At 47.5% G+C, this 15,947-nt stretch overlaps 1 protein-coding gene across 14 annotated transcripts in view; it reads left to right on the forward strand.

The window, feature by feature from the left end:
* Positions 1-15,947, forward strand: part of RUNX1 (RUNX family transcription factor 1) — a 264,361-nt gene that overhangs the window by 17,439 nt on the left and 230,975 nt on the right. Inside the window, exon 1 of one of the 14 annotated variants that reach the window (XM_082722937.1) lies at positions 1,508-2,571. The exons of the other annotated variants lie outside the window; for them this stretch is intronic. The gene's annotated coding sequence lies outside the window, so the exon portion shown is untranslated. Of the gene's footprint in view, positions 1-1,507; positions 2,572-15,947 lie in introns of those variants that run through there. 14 annotated transcript variants of the gene reach the window in all.

A 15,947-nucleotide genomic window follows, 5' to 3' on the forward strand; every position in this document is an offset into this window, starting at 1 on the left:
TCAGATGGCAGCTCTTCAGAAATGTTTTAATAAATACTTAGCTAAGCTGTTGAAGTGTTCGGTCGGTGTGTGAGAACTTTGTCAAGTGCAAGTAAGTTGGGCTGCTCCTGATTAAGGTCGGAGAGATTAGAAAACTGGTGAGAAGCTCCCAGGGTTTTCTTTTCTGCCCCTTTGCCTGCGCCGAGGGTCCTGAGCTCAGCACGTCCAGGGACCCACAGGGCAGCCGGCCCTGGGGTTTAGCATGGGCGGGAGGCGGAGGCCAGGCTCCCAAACACACGTTAGACCGGCCTGGGGACTTTAGGGGCAAAGTGGCAGGCAGCTCGGTTGTCCTCTAAAGGCAGAGAGTACAGGAGATAGGCGGGTTTGACTGGGTCAAAAATGCCCAGGATGGGGCCTCACTGTGCACTGAGGCAGCCAGCGTCTTTCAAGGTAGGAAAAGAAAAAAAAAGCCAAGTTGTCGTGTCCAGAGGTCTCTCCTGCAAAGAGCAATGAAGAAGTTTCCTAAGCCCAGCGTTGTCTCAGCTCTGGGTCTTCAGATCCCGCACTTCCATTTCGTAGGAACAGCCAGTGTGGAAAACCTGTCTGCAGTTTTGCAATCGGCCTCTTGAAAAATGTGCAAAGCTGTAGCCGGAGTTGCAGCTAGGAGGGTGTGAGTATGTGTGTGCATGTGCCTTTTGTGTATCTCTGGTGGGAAAAGAGGGCTGTGCTTAAACAAACAAAAATAATAACATAAGAATGTCACAAAGGCACGGCCGTGTGTCGGGGCACGCACTCTGACCAACGCCTGCGAAGTGTGGCTTGATGGTTTGGCAGAGCCGGCGTGGAGTGGGACAGGACGGGGGCATAATTAATTTTCTGGCTACAGACAGACACTCGCGCGCACCCAAATAGTATCTGTGACTCATTATTTATGCATACAGCCAAATGAGCAAGGGAATGCACAGAGCTGCCAGCCACTTTGTCACAACAAATGCTCTTGTGAATGCCACAGAGCCTCTGTGCTTCCGGGTCCCTGAAATTTAAAAACTTGACAAAGCTGTGTGTGTGTGTGTGTGTGTGTGTGTGTGTGTGGTGTGTATGTGTGCACGCGCGCTCACTGGTGTGTATGGGGGGAGGATTTCAGGAGAAGGGAAGAAAGCAAGTCATTAACTGATTCAAAGCTTCAAATTAGAGGGTTTGCAAGTGCTTCTTTCCTGGCAGCTGAGGACATTTTAGTGAAGTTGAATCATGCGAAGGGCGTGAGTCACTGTCCTCACAGCAGCGCCCCGGCTCCCGCGGCAGAGAGGCCGGTCGCTGGTGAGAAGCTGTGAACGCTCCCGGCTGCATTTCCTCTAGGCCACGAACAAGCAAAGGAAGCAATAGTTGCAGAATAACAGGCAGAAAGGTCTTCCTGCCTTTGCTCGGCTTTCAATATTCTCCAAGCCATTATTGTTTCCCAGCTGATCTGCTCAGGAAGGCCGGTTCAGGAAACTGGAAAACATTCCACCGGGCAATAGATTGGATTGTGTATGTGTCATGCGGGGCTGCCTTCGAAGTGGTCCTTACAGGCCAGACAGCGGAACGGTGGAAGGACTTGGGGACCTGTTCAACTACCAGGAACCAGAACAGGGGTAGGCCCTGACACAGAGCCACAGGGCCTGGCCAGGCTCAGGCTCACAGAAGTCACCGGGCCACCCCAGGTTAGGAACTAGGGGCATGCTGCTTTCAGGGAAGTGTTGTGGAGGTAGCCCTGACACCCAGATCACGTCTCAGAAGGCCTAGTGAAAAAAGGCCTTGTTCACGCCTTGGTCTCTGGAAAAGGAACTCAGGTGATTTATAATCTCTACCTTAATAATATCATATGGAGATTTCATTTCAAGTGAAATCTTGGCAATTTCCCTGTTGATTTAATCATGGTGGCCCTCCAAGGTGAGGGCTGACACTGTCCACATTAGCCATCCACACTCCCCGGGGTCAGAGAGGTGGCAAAATGTCATTGCCTTTGGTGCCATCTGGGCTCTGCCTGAGAGCGTGCCGCTCGGAGAGCTGTGTCTGTTCGCCTCCAACAGATGGTTTCCTCTCGGGGTTCTAACTCCATTCCAGTAGACTGGCCATTAGCCACGTTCAGCCCCATGGTCACTTCTCGCTTCGCATAATTTATGGTGAAAGTTCCCTCCGCCGCTGCAGCGAGGACCTAAGGGGGAAATGGCGTCTTGTTTTCTTCCTGGGATGTACTTTATCAGTCCGTGCAATCCTCACAGAAGGAAGCCCATAACTCATTTTGGGCAAAGTATGCATGTGAAACGTGGCGGAGAGAGCGAGCTGTGGGACCAAGGATGGCGGGTTCCCTTGTTGGTGACAGGCAAGCAAGGGTCTGAAAGAGGGCATGCAAAGTGACTGTGGTCTACCGCAGAAAGCACCATGCTCTTCCCACCCCACCGGGCCAAGCGCTCACTTCATTTGCCTTGGGGACGAGGGAAGACGTGATTAAAATTGCCTGGCATGAACACGCGTGGTCGGCAACGTACAGCCTTGCAGAACCCCAATGCGCGTTCTCTCGTGTGGTGCAGGTTGCCAGCCCAAAGCGCGGCGGTAAGTGTGGAAAGGAAAAGCGGTGGCACAGACGTAGTTTTGCAAAATCCTCAGGTAGCCTCGTTCTTAGAAGTGGCTTAGTGGTCTATGCAAAGCCTGACTGCTAATATGCCTCTGAGTTCCTAGAACCACAGGTAGAAATCTCAGCGAGGCTGACTCACTACTGTCTTCTTGGAGGCGGCTTTCGAAGGGAATGGCAGAATACGAGCCTGCTGTGTGAGGTGCGCGCCTCTGGATTCTCAAGGGTCCAGATCGCAGAGAGCCGTAGATGAAACTGCACATGCGTAGTTGGCGATGCGTGAAATCGGTGTGGTTTTTCTAGGGCTACTGTGACAAAGTACCCCAGACCGGGTGACTTAAACATCAGGATGCCTGACCTTCCGATGCTGGAGGGCAGAAGTCTCATCAGAATCCTGGTGGAGCTTTATTTGTTGAAGGCTTCAAGGTGTGAGGAGGACTGGTTTCTTCTGAGCCTCTCTCCTTGGCTTGTGGATGGTGGGCTTCTCTGTGGTCTCCCTCTGCACGTGTCTGTGTCCCGGTGTCCCCTCCTTATAAGGACACCAGACCTATGGCATGAAGACCCACCCTAATGATCTCACTTAACAGGCATCACCTGTGTTAAATAAATAAATAAATAAATAAATAAAAATAAAAACAACCATCTCCAACCACAGTCACATTCTGAGGTGCTAGGAGTTAGGACTCTTCAACACAAGAATCTTGGAGGGGACACGGTTCAGCCCAAGACTTGCGTCTTAACCGATCTGACTCCCTCTGGCCCATAAGAAAACTCTGCCTTTCTTTGGGGGCTCTCCTGGATGAGCCCAGGACCCTCGGTACAAAATAGAGCCTCGCATCTTGAAACTGCCCACACATTTTGAAACAAACAAAAGAAAGTGCTAAAAACCCATCTAAACTCATAATCCTATCCGTCGCCATGTTGTTGCTTTGCATGCTAACAAAACTTTGAAAATGACAAAGAAATTCTGAAATGTCTAAGCTTTAAAAGAGCAGAGAGCCATTCCCCAAAGAACCCACGCCTTGGTTCTACTCCCTCCAGCGGGATTGTATCTGTATTTCAGATTCTTCCAAGACACGTGCCAGCAGTGGGGGTGGGGAGTGGCAGGCCAGCAGAGGCACCACACCTGCTCACACACCAAGGGCAGGGCCCCTGAGCAACCAGTAGCAGAAACCTGTGCAGAAAGGGCTGCTGAACCAGGGGCTAAGCAGCAAGAAGCCTTGAGAGCTTTTGGAAAGAAACTAGCAACCAGGAGATTCTGTTGTTCCCTTGAAATAGACCTGAAATGTATGCTCAGAAAAGACCTGCCCCTTCACTGCGAAAGCAAGGTTGGGTCTGATGTTGGGGCTGGACAGAGGAAGGTTCCAAGGCTGCTCACACAGAGATTTTATTAGAGCAACCAGGGCTTGGCTGGGTGTCGGTGTAGAGGAGAGAGCCTGGGGAGTTTTGGGAACAGACAGCCCTGGCGGAAGGAGGAGGCGGGGAGAAGGGGGTGAATGTGGGGTGTGCACAGACTGCCCGGCGAGGATGGACTTCTCATTTCCATTTTTCCGACTTTAGCCAGGAGGCTTCTCTAGTGAGCCTCGGTTTCCTCGTCTGTAAAATGTGGACAGCGGTACCTCTTGTGACAGTCACTGAATTAAGTGGCCTGAATTAAGTCACCTGGGTCAAGTGCTCAGCACGATCGCAGGAACGGTGCAGAACTATGAAGTTGGCTATCCATGTTTGGTTTTCTCCGATGACACTTTGGGAAAGGAGAGGTCCCAGGGTCCTAGAGGAGGCTCCGTGGAGGAGGTGTTGCAAGAGTTAGAGAAGGGGTGGAGGGAGGGAGCCCACAGGTAAAGGGGGGTCTCGGTGGGGGCGACGGCCATAGATCCTGGGCAAAGGTCGAGTGGCAGGAACCCCAGTGGGCTGTGGGAGGTGTTAAGTAAGTCGTCCTGATGGCCTTTTTTCCCCCATTGGCTTGTCACCCTTGCTTGACTTAGAAGTACCCACAAAGAGAACCAAAGAAGAGCCTGGGCCCTTTATACAATTCGACTGAACAAGCGTAGCTTTGAAGTATTGAGGCCCATCGGGCCATGTTGCAACATCAATTTTGACACATGTTTCTCCTCTTGGAGTGTACTGGTGCAGCTTTCCTTTCCTCAAGTCCCTCTTAGTGAAAAAGCCCTTTCTCCCTTGAACTCCATGCAAGTCCTCCAGACCTCTGAGATGCTGCCTATTTCTGTGCTTCTCACGACATTTCTAATCATGTACTTTATCAAAGCCCAGAAATGCTGGCGCCTGGGCTGCTCGCTGGTTGGGGGAGGGAGCAGAGACCTGCACAGGAAGCTTGAGCTCATTTTCAGTTTTTCAGGTAGCTTCCTAGTGACCCAGATGAGTCATTAAATGTCTCTGTGTCTCATTCGAGTTCTACAAAAGGGGCTGGTGATGTTCTCAATGCGGCTGCCTCTGAGTTACAGAGTTCCTGTTTGAAATCTTTGAACACGTCAGAGAGCTACCATGGAGCACATCACACATTTCTTAGCTTCACAGCATGAAGGGACTATTATTATTATTATTATTATTATTATTATTATTTTAGTTCCTGATAGGAAAGGTCACTCTACCATTTTTACACACTCGAAGCATTCTCCCACATTCACTCAAAAAATTTTTCTTTCTAATTCCCACTCTTTAGAGAATTCTCTAGAAGCTTCTCTGGTACCAGAGCAGAGAGTACAATCTGCAATACACGTTCCCTGTAGTTCTGGTTCCTTAAGTTCTCCCAACCCTCCTACTTGGTGCCACCAATCCCCACCGTTGAGCCTTTTTTTGCTGAGTAAAATAAGCCTTAGGCAATGTGTCTTTCTTGGCCTGTAACCCTTCCCCACCAAAAGATGTCATAACTATGATGGCCCCGAGTGGTGGAAAGGAAGCATTTCCTTTAAGAGCTTTGTCAACCCTGAACATAATGAGGGAGTGCTTTAGGAGAATTATGGGTGGTTCATGGTACACAAAACAGAACTCAAAAGCCTCAAGTAACCTTTGGCCAGTTGGAAAAGTCTGCTTGGTCACTCCTCTGGATTGCTGCCTTCCCCTCGTTGTCAGAGAGACACACTCTCATACTCTCAGCTTTGGAATCTCTCACTCTGCCTTCTTGCATGCTAATCTCCTGATAATACGGAATGATGCCCCAGAAGGAAGAGAGGAGCTAACATAGAGAAATAAGATGATCCAAAAGATGATTGCAATAATGCATTTTACCACAGTGACATAAAAAAGTGTAAAGCTCATGCTAGGGTTTATCAGTTCTGTTAGGAAAATCTGACTCTAGTGGCTTGAACAACGGGGTATGGACCTGTCTCCTGAGGCAGCCAGTTCAGAAGTGCAGCCCCATGGCCCCTCAGATCTGTTCAGGCAGGAAGGAGGTGCCAACCCCTTCTCCTTGTGAGGCTCTGTCTTTTGCTTCAGGAAAGGAAGCCTGTCTCTGCAAACTTCCCCTTATAGATCTTGTAGGTCAGACCCATGTCACGAGGCCTCTGTTTGGAAGGTGCATGGGACAGCGGAGTCCACTCTGGCCTGTCCTAAGAGCAGAGGAAAGCAGAGGGCAGGTAGCTGGACCCCTGTGCACCATCTCCTAAGAGCAAAAGCGGTTCCTAGACTGTGTGCTTCCCGATGACATCGCGTCACATCTGTCCCTACACTTTCTGGGTCAGTAGCGCTTTGAAAAAAGATGCAGAGAAACCCTGAATTCTTTAACTTGTGGATGGAAGCTGAGGCTGAGACACGGTGGTGGTTTTGGTTTGGTTTGGTTTTTTGTTTTGTTTGTTTTGTTTTTAGACTTCATTTATTTATTTGACAGAGAGGGAGATCACAAGTAAGCAGAGAGGCGAGCAGAGAGCCCAATGCGGGGCTCGATCCCAGGACACCGGGATCATGACCTGAGTGGAAGGCAGAGGCTTTAACCCACGGAGCCACCCAGGCGCCCCCAGGGTGGTGTTTATTCTGGGTTGACTGACAGTAAAAAGGCAGGAGATGTGATGGGGCAGAGCTGCGGGCTGTTTACATGGAGTCAAGGTCACATCGATGTTCTTTGTGGAAGGCAGAATCACACTTGCCTCTCCTGTGAGAAACGCAGACAGCCTCACAAGCATGTTGCTTGTCCAAGAGGCACCCTGCCTGGCCTTGGGGCTGATGTGTTGGTCAATAACTAGAAATAGTTCACTTTTCCCTGGCCCTCGATTTTCTGCATTCTCAAAACCCCACAGCAGAACTCCTCACAACTTTTTTATTTTTTTTTTAAAGAGATTTCTTTTCTACGGAACTTCTTGAGGGGATTTTTTTTTTTTTCTTTTTAGGTTGTCCTCTTCAACTTTACTGCAATATATTTTTATCTTCAATGGAAAAATGACAGCCAGTTAATAACCCTCCATCTAGGAGATAGACTGTTTATTCACACCTGTATTTCTGCAAGTGATAGATTATTTCTGCTTTGTAATGATGGGCCCTGTCTGCTTCCTCAGTCAGGATGCAAAGATGTCTCCGGGCAAGTCAAAGCCTCCCTAAGAACAAAAAAAAGAAAAAAAAAAAATCTTCATTCAGTTTTTCCCTAAAATAAGAAACAATGTAAATCTTTCATTTTGTTGTGCTGTAAGATCGGTGTGCACTTAGAGAATCGTTGATTTGGTGTGGGCCAGTGTCCTCCAGGCCCAGGGTCCTTGTGTGTATTTTCACATGGTCTTCTTTCTAAATAGTGAGCATTTTAGGAGCCCAGATGGAAAAGGTCACCAAAAATAGAAATCTTAGTTGGCTGGTTAGGTTTGCCCAATGGCTGTGCTGATTTTAAAATGGATGCTTCTTTGTGTCAACCCACAGCCTGTGCTAAATTGATTCAGACTCAAGGATGTGACTTGCCAAATCCTAAAAGCTAGTCCATTGAACTAAGAATTGTATGGTTCCAACATTTCGCACTTTGGGCTTCACCTTCCTCGCTAGCTACCCAGCTCTTACTCCTGGTGTTTGGGATGTCCTCCACGGAGACTATGAGTCCTAAAAAGAACATTTCCTGGTCTCTGGTGGCGAATGAAACCCTAAGAGGAGTGACAAATCGATACAAACCCTAAGAGGAGTGACAGCTCCAAAAGCAGACCTGTCTCTCCCTCTCCTTGAGAGCTACCGTGTCCTGAGCACAACTTGAGTTCTCCTGAAAATGTAGAGGATTTCAGACATTCTTTTTTCATTATTAGAGCTCAAAGAAATGTCTAGAAGCTCTTGCGTGAGTCAGTTTGCCAGATAGGGGTGTGTTTAAAAGAGCCAACAAGTCACTTAGAATCCTAAACATACTGTATGCTCCTCTGTGGTCACGGGCCACCCTGGGGCGAGCCTTCTCAGGGGCGAGAAACAAGTTGTCAGAGCAGCTTTCTCATTGTTCAAGGTAGAAGCAGTTTCCTTCTGCTGTGCAAAAAATTTTAGCTTGCATATCCTTCAATGGTTATTTTTTATGTTAGCCTCAAAATGTGTGAAAGGGAATGGAGGTAAACTGAAATACATTGGTTTGGGGGCCATTTTATTTCCCCCTCTGGGAGTAGTTTTAATGCCAACTGCGGTTTGCTGTCCTTTATCACATAGCTTCTGCTGCCCTTGAACTCTGTGCACCAAACCCCTCATTTCATGCCATGTGCAGGCAGATTCTGTGCAGCCCCATCCCCCTCCCCAGCAGTCACAGCTGGACCTGACACTCATCCACTTTGCACGGGCATAATTTGTAAAAATCTGAAACTGCGTATATGTATAAAACCCATCCAAGGGTCTGGAGGACCTGTGAGGAAGGAAAAAGAGCTGTAGACTTTGGGAGTCTTCTCTCCTGTCCCAGCCCTTTACCGGCTGGCGCACATAATGTGGTGGGGATGGGGGAAAATGAACTCACATAGGCCCTGGCAGGTGTGAACAGAAACTCAAGCGCCAAGGTCATTATTATTGAAACTACTGTTTGTTTATAAAGATCAGAATGGCTCTGACTCCCAAAGTTCTAGAGCAGAGGAACAATTATTAAACAACCTTAAACAAAGTTTAAGACTGTGAAGGGGGTGGGGTCATGTAAAGAGGTACAAATGCCAACAATGGGCATTCTGTTCAGCTGTCAATCATCCTACATCATTGCTTCACATTTTAAAAAAAGAAGCTATGCCTCCCATACACTTCCCACTTCCCTCTGGTTTAAGTTCAAAACAAAGAGATCATTGTATCAGAAGGGTGGATTAATCTGTTTAAATAACAAATGTACCATGAGACAGGGTCCCGTATGATGCTTTCGAGGTTATGTGTTATATAGTTCTATAGAGATAACTCTATATAGTTTCAGTCCGCATTTGAAACTGCGTAATTGTAGAACTCTCCCAATACAACTGTTTGTATGACATATGATACATAGTATATAATATGTAATGCGTAATATATAAAGTATGTATGGAGTGATCATAGGTGGCAGATTCCACCTGGGAGTCTCCATGATTAGCAGACAGCTCTCCTGATCTTCCTTAATTACTCTTTTCATTGGTCAGACACCACAGCCATTTATAGGTTAAATCCCTTTCATTGCGGGGGAACATTAAACAGGGCCACTTAGATGGAGCCGGGCAGAAGCTTAGGAACAAAGCTGCCGGCGGAAGAGCCTCCTCTGCCCTGGTGTGATTTGGAGGTTCTCACCCGCCCTGTGGTTTGGATGTTCTCTTTTACCCGATAAACCCGGCAATGCCGTAGCTCAGCTACCCACCACATGCCCGCCACCCCATTAAGCAATTTTAGGGTTAACCAGGTTGGTTTGAATGAGAGTCTATTTGAAATCTGAACAACCAGAGGAACTGTGTGTTCACACAGAGGGGTGAGAGGAGGCTTGGGCCGGGCTGCCAGCCTCCGGCTCTCGAAGGAACCCTTAGGAAGTGGGAGAATGCTGTTTTCCCATAGGATTTGAACCCAGGCTACAGCTCCCATCGAGGTTATAGGTCCTCCCAGCACTCCCGATTCAAAGCACTTGGACTCTCAAGTAGTCTCTCTCAAGAAAAATAAAGACTTTTCCTCTCTCGAACCTTCTCTCTCGCTTTCATGTGCACACACGCACGCACGTGCACACAAACACTTGTAGAGCCTAGCATAAAAAATCTGTATGCCTCAAAGAACTCAGTGGGATTTCTCCCCATGATGGACTGAACTGGACAAAGCTTTTTGTAGGTGGTACAGGAACTTCTGAAATCGAGAGTCATTTCCAAACCCTTTTGATCATGTGACATACAAATAAAACTTAATTAGCATGCCTCAAAACCTAGCCATAGTTATTTACTTACAAACGACATGCCTGCCCTACTATACTGATGTAATTATGGCCTATGCATCATAAAACACATCCTAAAAATAGACATTGAAATAAGAGACACCTGAAAGTGCAAGTTGCAATGCTTTTTCCTCCCCCTTCAATAATACCTCAATGTGACACGGTAAGTTTCCAGATAACCTGCAAATTTCTTATCTTGTTAACTGGGACTCAGCTTCCACAAGCAAACCTTTCTTTGTTCTTCACCTGGAAGCTTCAACTCACGTTTCAGCATAAACTTCATTCCAGAAGGAATCCTGTGTGTTTCACCATGAGGTCCTTTTCTCTGAGCTGTCTTTGATAGGGAGACCAGAAAGACAGGCCTGACTAGAGGGTGTGGGTCATGGACTGAGAGGGAGGGCAGGGAGTCCAGGGGGTTGGGATCCGGGGGTTGGTTTCTACTGTCACCAGCACTTACCACCTGTGTGAATTGAAGCCATTCCCCTAAACCTGCAAAGCCCCAGTCTCTCATCTGTCAAGTGGGTACAATGATCCCTACTTTGCATGGTTGGCAAGAGGATTTGAGATAAAATACATGAAACAGTGGACACATAAAAGAAGTCAGCAGGTAAAAAGTAACCCTGAGAAATGCCACAGGCAAGGGCAGGGAAGTAACCTCTGCTAAGCCCAGAACACAGCCTTGCGGTTGCGCCAAGAGCCAGGCACGTGCTGAGATGACCGACTGGGCCAACTTCCCTCACCATGGAGCAGCGCAGAAATGATCGTAGTGCTTTTCGGCTGAGGGCTGAGCTCACTAGAGTTAAACTGATCGGAGTCAAGCTGGAATTTATTGAGCATAAGCTATGTACCAGCAGGGCATGGTGCCAAGCATTTTCTTGTGTTACCTCATTAAATTCTTCACACAAACCTAGGAGTAGGAATTCTTGTGACTAATCCGGTTTTATTGAGGGAAGTGTGGCATGCAGAAGTTAGACAACTTGCTTGAGGTGAGATGCTGCTAGTAAATGCGGGAGCCAGGAACAAATGGAGGTGTTCACTGCAGAGCCCATGGTCTGTCCACAGGAAAGTCACCATCCTCTTGGTTTGATAGGTGATTTGGTTAGAGACTGGTCAGGGCCCCTGGACAGCAGCTGACACTGTGTGCATTGAGGGTAGAGGGAGGTTGAACCTCAGGTGGCCAGGAGTACCATCCACGGTCTGGGACTGCTTCCATGACACTGGGCACACTCAGTGCCTGCGAGTCCCTCCCGTCAGTATCAGTGTTGTCTTCTCCCACTCCTTTTACCCTTCCGGCCCCTCCCCATCAGAGCCGCCCCCAAGGGAAATGTTCATGTGGATCCAAGGCAGTCCACAAGAGACGCTTCTCTAAGCCAGTGATCTCAAACCAGAGGGTGAGCCAAGATAACCTGTTCCCAAGACAAGAGTGAAGTGCTGGTTTAGGCGGGGAGAGAAGCCATCACTAAGTATTTTTTCCCAGCCAGTTGTCTTCATCTAGCAGTCTGGGAATCCAGCAGGGGTGACCCTCTCCTGAAGCAGCAAGGCACTTTCCAGAACGTCTTAGGGAGGTGCTCACTCTCAGAATTCCAGCTGTCCCTGCACTCTGGCATGATTCTGAGAGATGGTACTGCCTTAAATTTGTGTCTCAGGTGCCTCTCTTGCCCCATCCTGGTCCATGTCCAGGACCCAACATACAGAAGAACCCACAGAATGATCTGGCCAGTCACCAGGGGCCTCACTCCTGAGTTCATCCTCTAGGAAGCCCCCCAGAACCTACACTGCCATGACCCTGAGTCTGGCCAGGGTTTTCAGTGAAGGTTCCAGCGAACATTCCTATCTAGTTATTTCTATGGTTGAGATAAAAAGTTGACCTGGAAGCTGTGGATTTGATTCTGACAGCAAGAAGTGGCTTCTGCCCCTCCTGTAAACAGGACCGTCCACATCTCCAGGGGCCAGTTGCGGAGCTAGAGGCCCACTCCCTAGTGAGTCTTTCAGAACAGTCTCTCCACCCTTCGGCAGAAACATTTATCAATTTCAAAAGTGCTCTGACATCATTACAAATCCTGTTTTCAAGTAGGTGGGTTTGAGGTTTTCTTTTTTTTTTTAACCTTATTTGTATAAAAGGCATTTCTCATCTGGGTTTTCTACGACCAGTCCCACGGAGTCACAGAAAGTTCCTTCCCTTTCTCCTTGGGCTCCACGTGGCAAAGGCCGCAAGAATTAATTACGTTCCCCCCCAAAGCCAGCTCATAGCCGGTGAAAGGCCCCTGCTCACAGAGAATGCAGAGAGCCCGCCAGGCTCTAATTGCTGCTATGCAAACATCTTAATGGGAACAAATTAAAAGGCTCTCAAGCTAATTATTCTCTACAATAAAAAAAAAAAAAAAAGAAACAGTAAACTAATAAAAGTCCTTTGGAAAGGTGATTTCTGTATTACCTCAAATGAGTTGGCTTTCCCTATGCAGAGTGTGCAATTGACAGGGAAATAAAAACTCCATGGTGTTACACTAGAGATTATATTTTGGGAATTCTTGTGACTCAGAAAACGCCCCTGCGTGTTTATTTAGGGCCCTGTGCACACCCCTCAGGGCCTGGCCTGCCCGGCCCCACTTCCCTTCCTCCCTCCTTCTCTGTCTTCCCTCCGTGATCTCTACTTGACTATCACCCAAGCTCTGGTTTTTGCTGGGCAATCCTGGCCCCCAGGCGCACAGTGGCCCCCCTGTGAGGCCCAAGCTGCCCACGTCAACCAAGTCAAGTTAGGCTCAAGCATGTCATTCACATAGCATTGCTTCAAACAGCCTCATCTGTCCCTTCCGTGTTCTACTCGAGACCACGCAGCCTGAAGGAGCAGAAGACCAAGAAGAGCCCTCAGCGCCCTGGGCAGCTCCTCCTGCAGGACCCTTGACAGGTTCTGGACCAGGAGGAAGAGAGGGAAGAGCCCCTCCACCAGGCTCCATCAGATCTCACACACACTACACTGTTTTGGGGAAGGGTTTGTGAGTCAGGGGACAATGAAGTTTCATCGCTGCTTATTAATGGGAAGGACAACCAACATTCACCAGGTGCTTACAATGCATCAGGCACATTGCTACCATCCACTCTTTTAATAAAATAAATAAAAATAAATAAATTAAAAAAAAAAAAACCTTAGGAGAAAAGTACAGCTCTTAATGCCCATAGCATAACAATAAAAAAGACGCATGAAGCAAAGCTGGGTTAAGGACGCAGCCCAGGCCACAGTGCTGGCGGGAGGCAGAGCCCAGCTTGAATGTCTCTGGCTTACCCCCTCCCATCCTATGACGCAGTGGCCTGGCTGGCAATGGACACAGTTTGCAGTGTGTTATAGGAGCTCGGGGCTGACTCGGGGTCTCGAGTCCGTGCTGTGTGCACCCTTGCACTGTGATCTTCTGCTCCCTGTGAGCAGAGAGGGCAGGGGTTTGAGATACTTCAGTTTTGACGCTGTAAGGGAAAGGCCTAGGCACGCTGAGAATTTGCCTTCCAATAATTCTGTGCTGAGTTGCTCAACCTCACCACTGCTCACCCTGGGGATCAGACCTTTCTTGGCGAAGGAAAAGTGTCTTGTATATTGTAGGACATATAAGTAGCAGCCCCTGGACTGCACCCACTCAATGCCAGTAGCTTCTTCTCCCCTGGTTGTGACTATCAAAAATGTCTCCAGACATTGTCAGATGTCCCCTGAGAGATGAAGTCACCCCTGTTTGAGAACCACTGCTCCAGAGAAACCTTGGAAACCGATGCACTATTGTTGCTCCTCATCTACTTACAGGTCCAAAGAAATAAAAAGACGCGGTAATTCTGACCCTTTCCAACGTGTTTGTATTGACCCCACCTGGTTGGACCTCTGCTCCACCCACCTCCCAAAGCTGTTTTAGGCTGTTCACAAAAACTGACAGTCCCTTGGAAGGGGCCTTAAAATTAGGGTGCTCAGCCATATTCCCCATAATTAAGAGCAGAAAATAAAAGGCATCCACAATTCCAGTTGGCTGAGGACAAACAAGAAAGAATCAATAGCCTGGGATTACTTTTTAGAAGAAGCCATGCCTATTAACCCGACCTTCAATAGTTTTTCTAGGGCAAGGGAGAGAAAATTAGGTACTTTTAGAACAACACTTCCAGATTGCTGTGGTTGGCACACATCATCATTAAAATTCAGGAGAAGGAAGTCATCCCATAGGAAGTGATGATAGAGCATTGTAGAGAACATCAGATTTTATTGAGCAAGCACTATTATGTAGCATTGCCCAAGGACAAGGCCCTGGGTTAAGTGCCAACAAATAGGAGCTCACATCACTGTTGTCACCTATATGGTGGGGACAGTTAGTCTCCTTGTTTTACATAGAGGGGAACTGGGGAACAGACTGGCCAAAAAACTCATCCAAGTTCACACAGCTGGGAAGAAGCTTGGCTGGACTTTCCACTCATCTGGTGTGGGGTCTTGAGTGCTTAACCACTAAACTAGGCATACTTAAGAGATGGTCTTCTAGAGAGGGTATGACCTGGGCACTCATGTTCTTTGTAATAAATTAAAAATGAATGATCTTGTCCTCTAAACACAAACATCAAGGGAAATAGGATGGAGAATTGACAAGAAAAGAGCTCTTCACTGTTTCAAAATTATTTGAAGTACTTGAGTGCCCTTCAGAGTCCTGATTTTGAACAAATCATTTTCTTTCCTTTTTCATATTGGGTTTGTCAGCATGTCTTTGATGAAGACTCTTGATATCTAGAAGAAAGGCAATCAAAAAGACCAGGTAAGGGTAGTTTCAAGGACCCAGAGATCATTGAAAATTTAGCCAAAAGTTTCAGAAATGCTGAAGTACATTCAATTTCACTTTTCTACAGATAATTTTTAAATCCTCTTTGGGAAAATGCTTCTTCTGCACCACTGTCATTGCTCCTATGATTTCTGGTAGCAGGTTTATTAAAGACACTCAGCAGGCCCTTTGTTCAGTGCAAGGAAGTCACTGTGCAATTATAAGTCCTGGGACATGCGTCTGTGGAGAATGCTGAAGAACAGAGAGCAAGGCTTCCCCACATCCTCATCACAGACATAGATGAGCACAGTCTGTGTTTGCCTCCTAAAGCCATGGGGCTACCAGAGTGATGCAGTGATGGCCAAGACTTCTAGGGTGCCCAATGGGATCTCATGCCATAGGGCAGATCCCAGTTCTGACTATTATTTATTCATTCATATATGTAGTGCTGTACCTACCAAAGTGTAATTCAATGTTTTCTGTTTATAACTGTATTCTCCTAGACACTCTGAACTCTTTGAGAAGTAATCTCATGTCTCCCTTTTCTCTTTTTTTACAACACCTGATAAGGTATGGGCACTAACCAAATGTTGGATGGATGGATGGATGTTTGGTGGATGGGGGGATGGATGTTTGGATGGATGGATGGATGCATGCATGGGTGGGTGAATGGATGTATGTATGTATGGATGGATGGATGGGTGGATGGATGGATGGATGGGTGGATGGATGGATGGATGGATTGGGGGATGAAAGGAAGGATGCATGGACAGATGCATTGATAGGCATATGAACCGATAGATCAATAAATCCTTCAGTCTTGTGCTTGCTGCTGAGATGTAGAGACCCCAATGGTATGAACAGAAGAGTCTGCAGTAGTCTCTCCAGCCACACAAACACAGCAAGGTGCAAGAAATGAGGGCCTCTACCCACAGTTGGCCCTCCCCCCAACTCTTATAATTATCTAAGGATAGGAAAGTGTACGTGGTGATATTAGAGTAAACAGAAGCAGGCAACATAGGGTTGTTTCCACCTTTGTCCAAAGGGTTTTGGGTTGGAAAGTCTGGTGGGTGTCTATTGTGGGAAGGTGAGCAAGTGTGCAAGAAGAAGCACATGAGAAAGTGCTTTATACTTTTTTAACAAAAATTGATTTATTTATTTTAGAAAGAGAGAGCATGCAGGGGGAAGGGCAGAAGGAGAGGGAGAGAGAATATTAAGCAGACTCTGTGCTGAGCATGGAGCTTACTGCATGGCTTGATACTACGACCCTGAGATC

This window comes from Mustela nivalis (genome assembly GCF_964662115.1).
Source record: "Mustela nivalis genome assembly, chromosome: 1".
Taxonomy (NCBI): Eukaryota; Metazoa; Chordata; class Mammalia; order Carnivora; family Mustelidae; genus Mustela; species Mustela nivalis.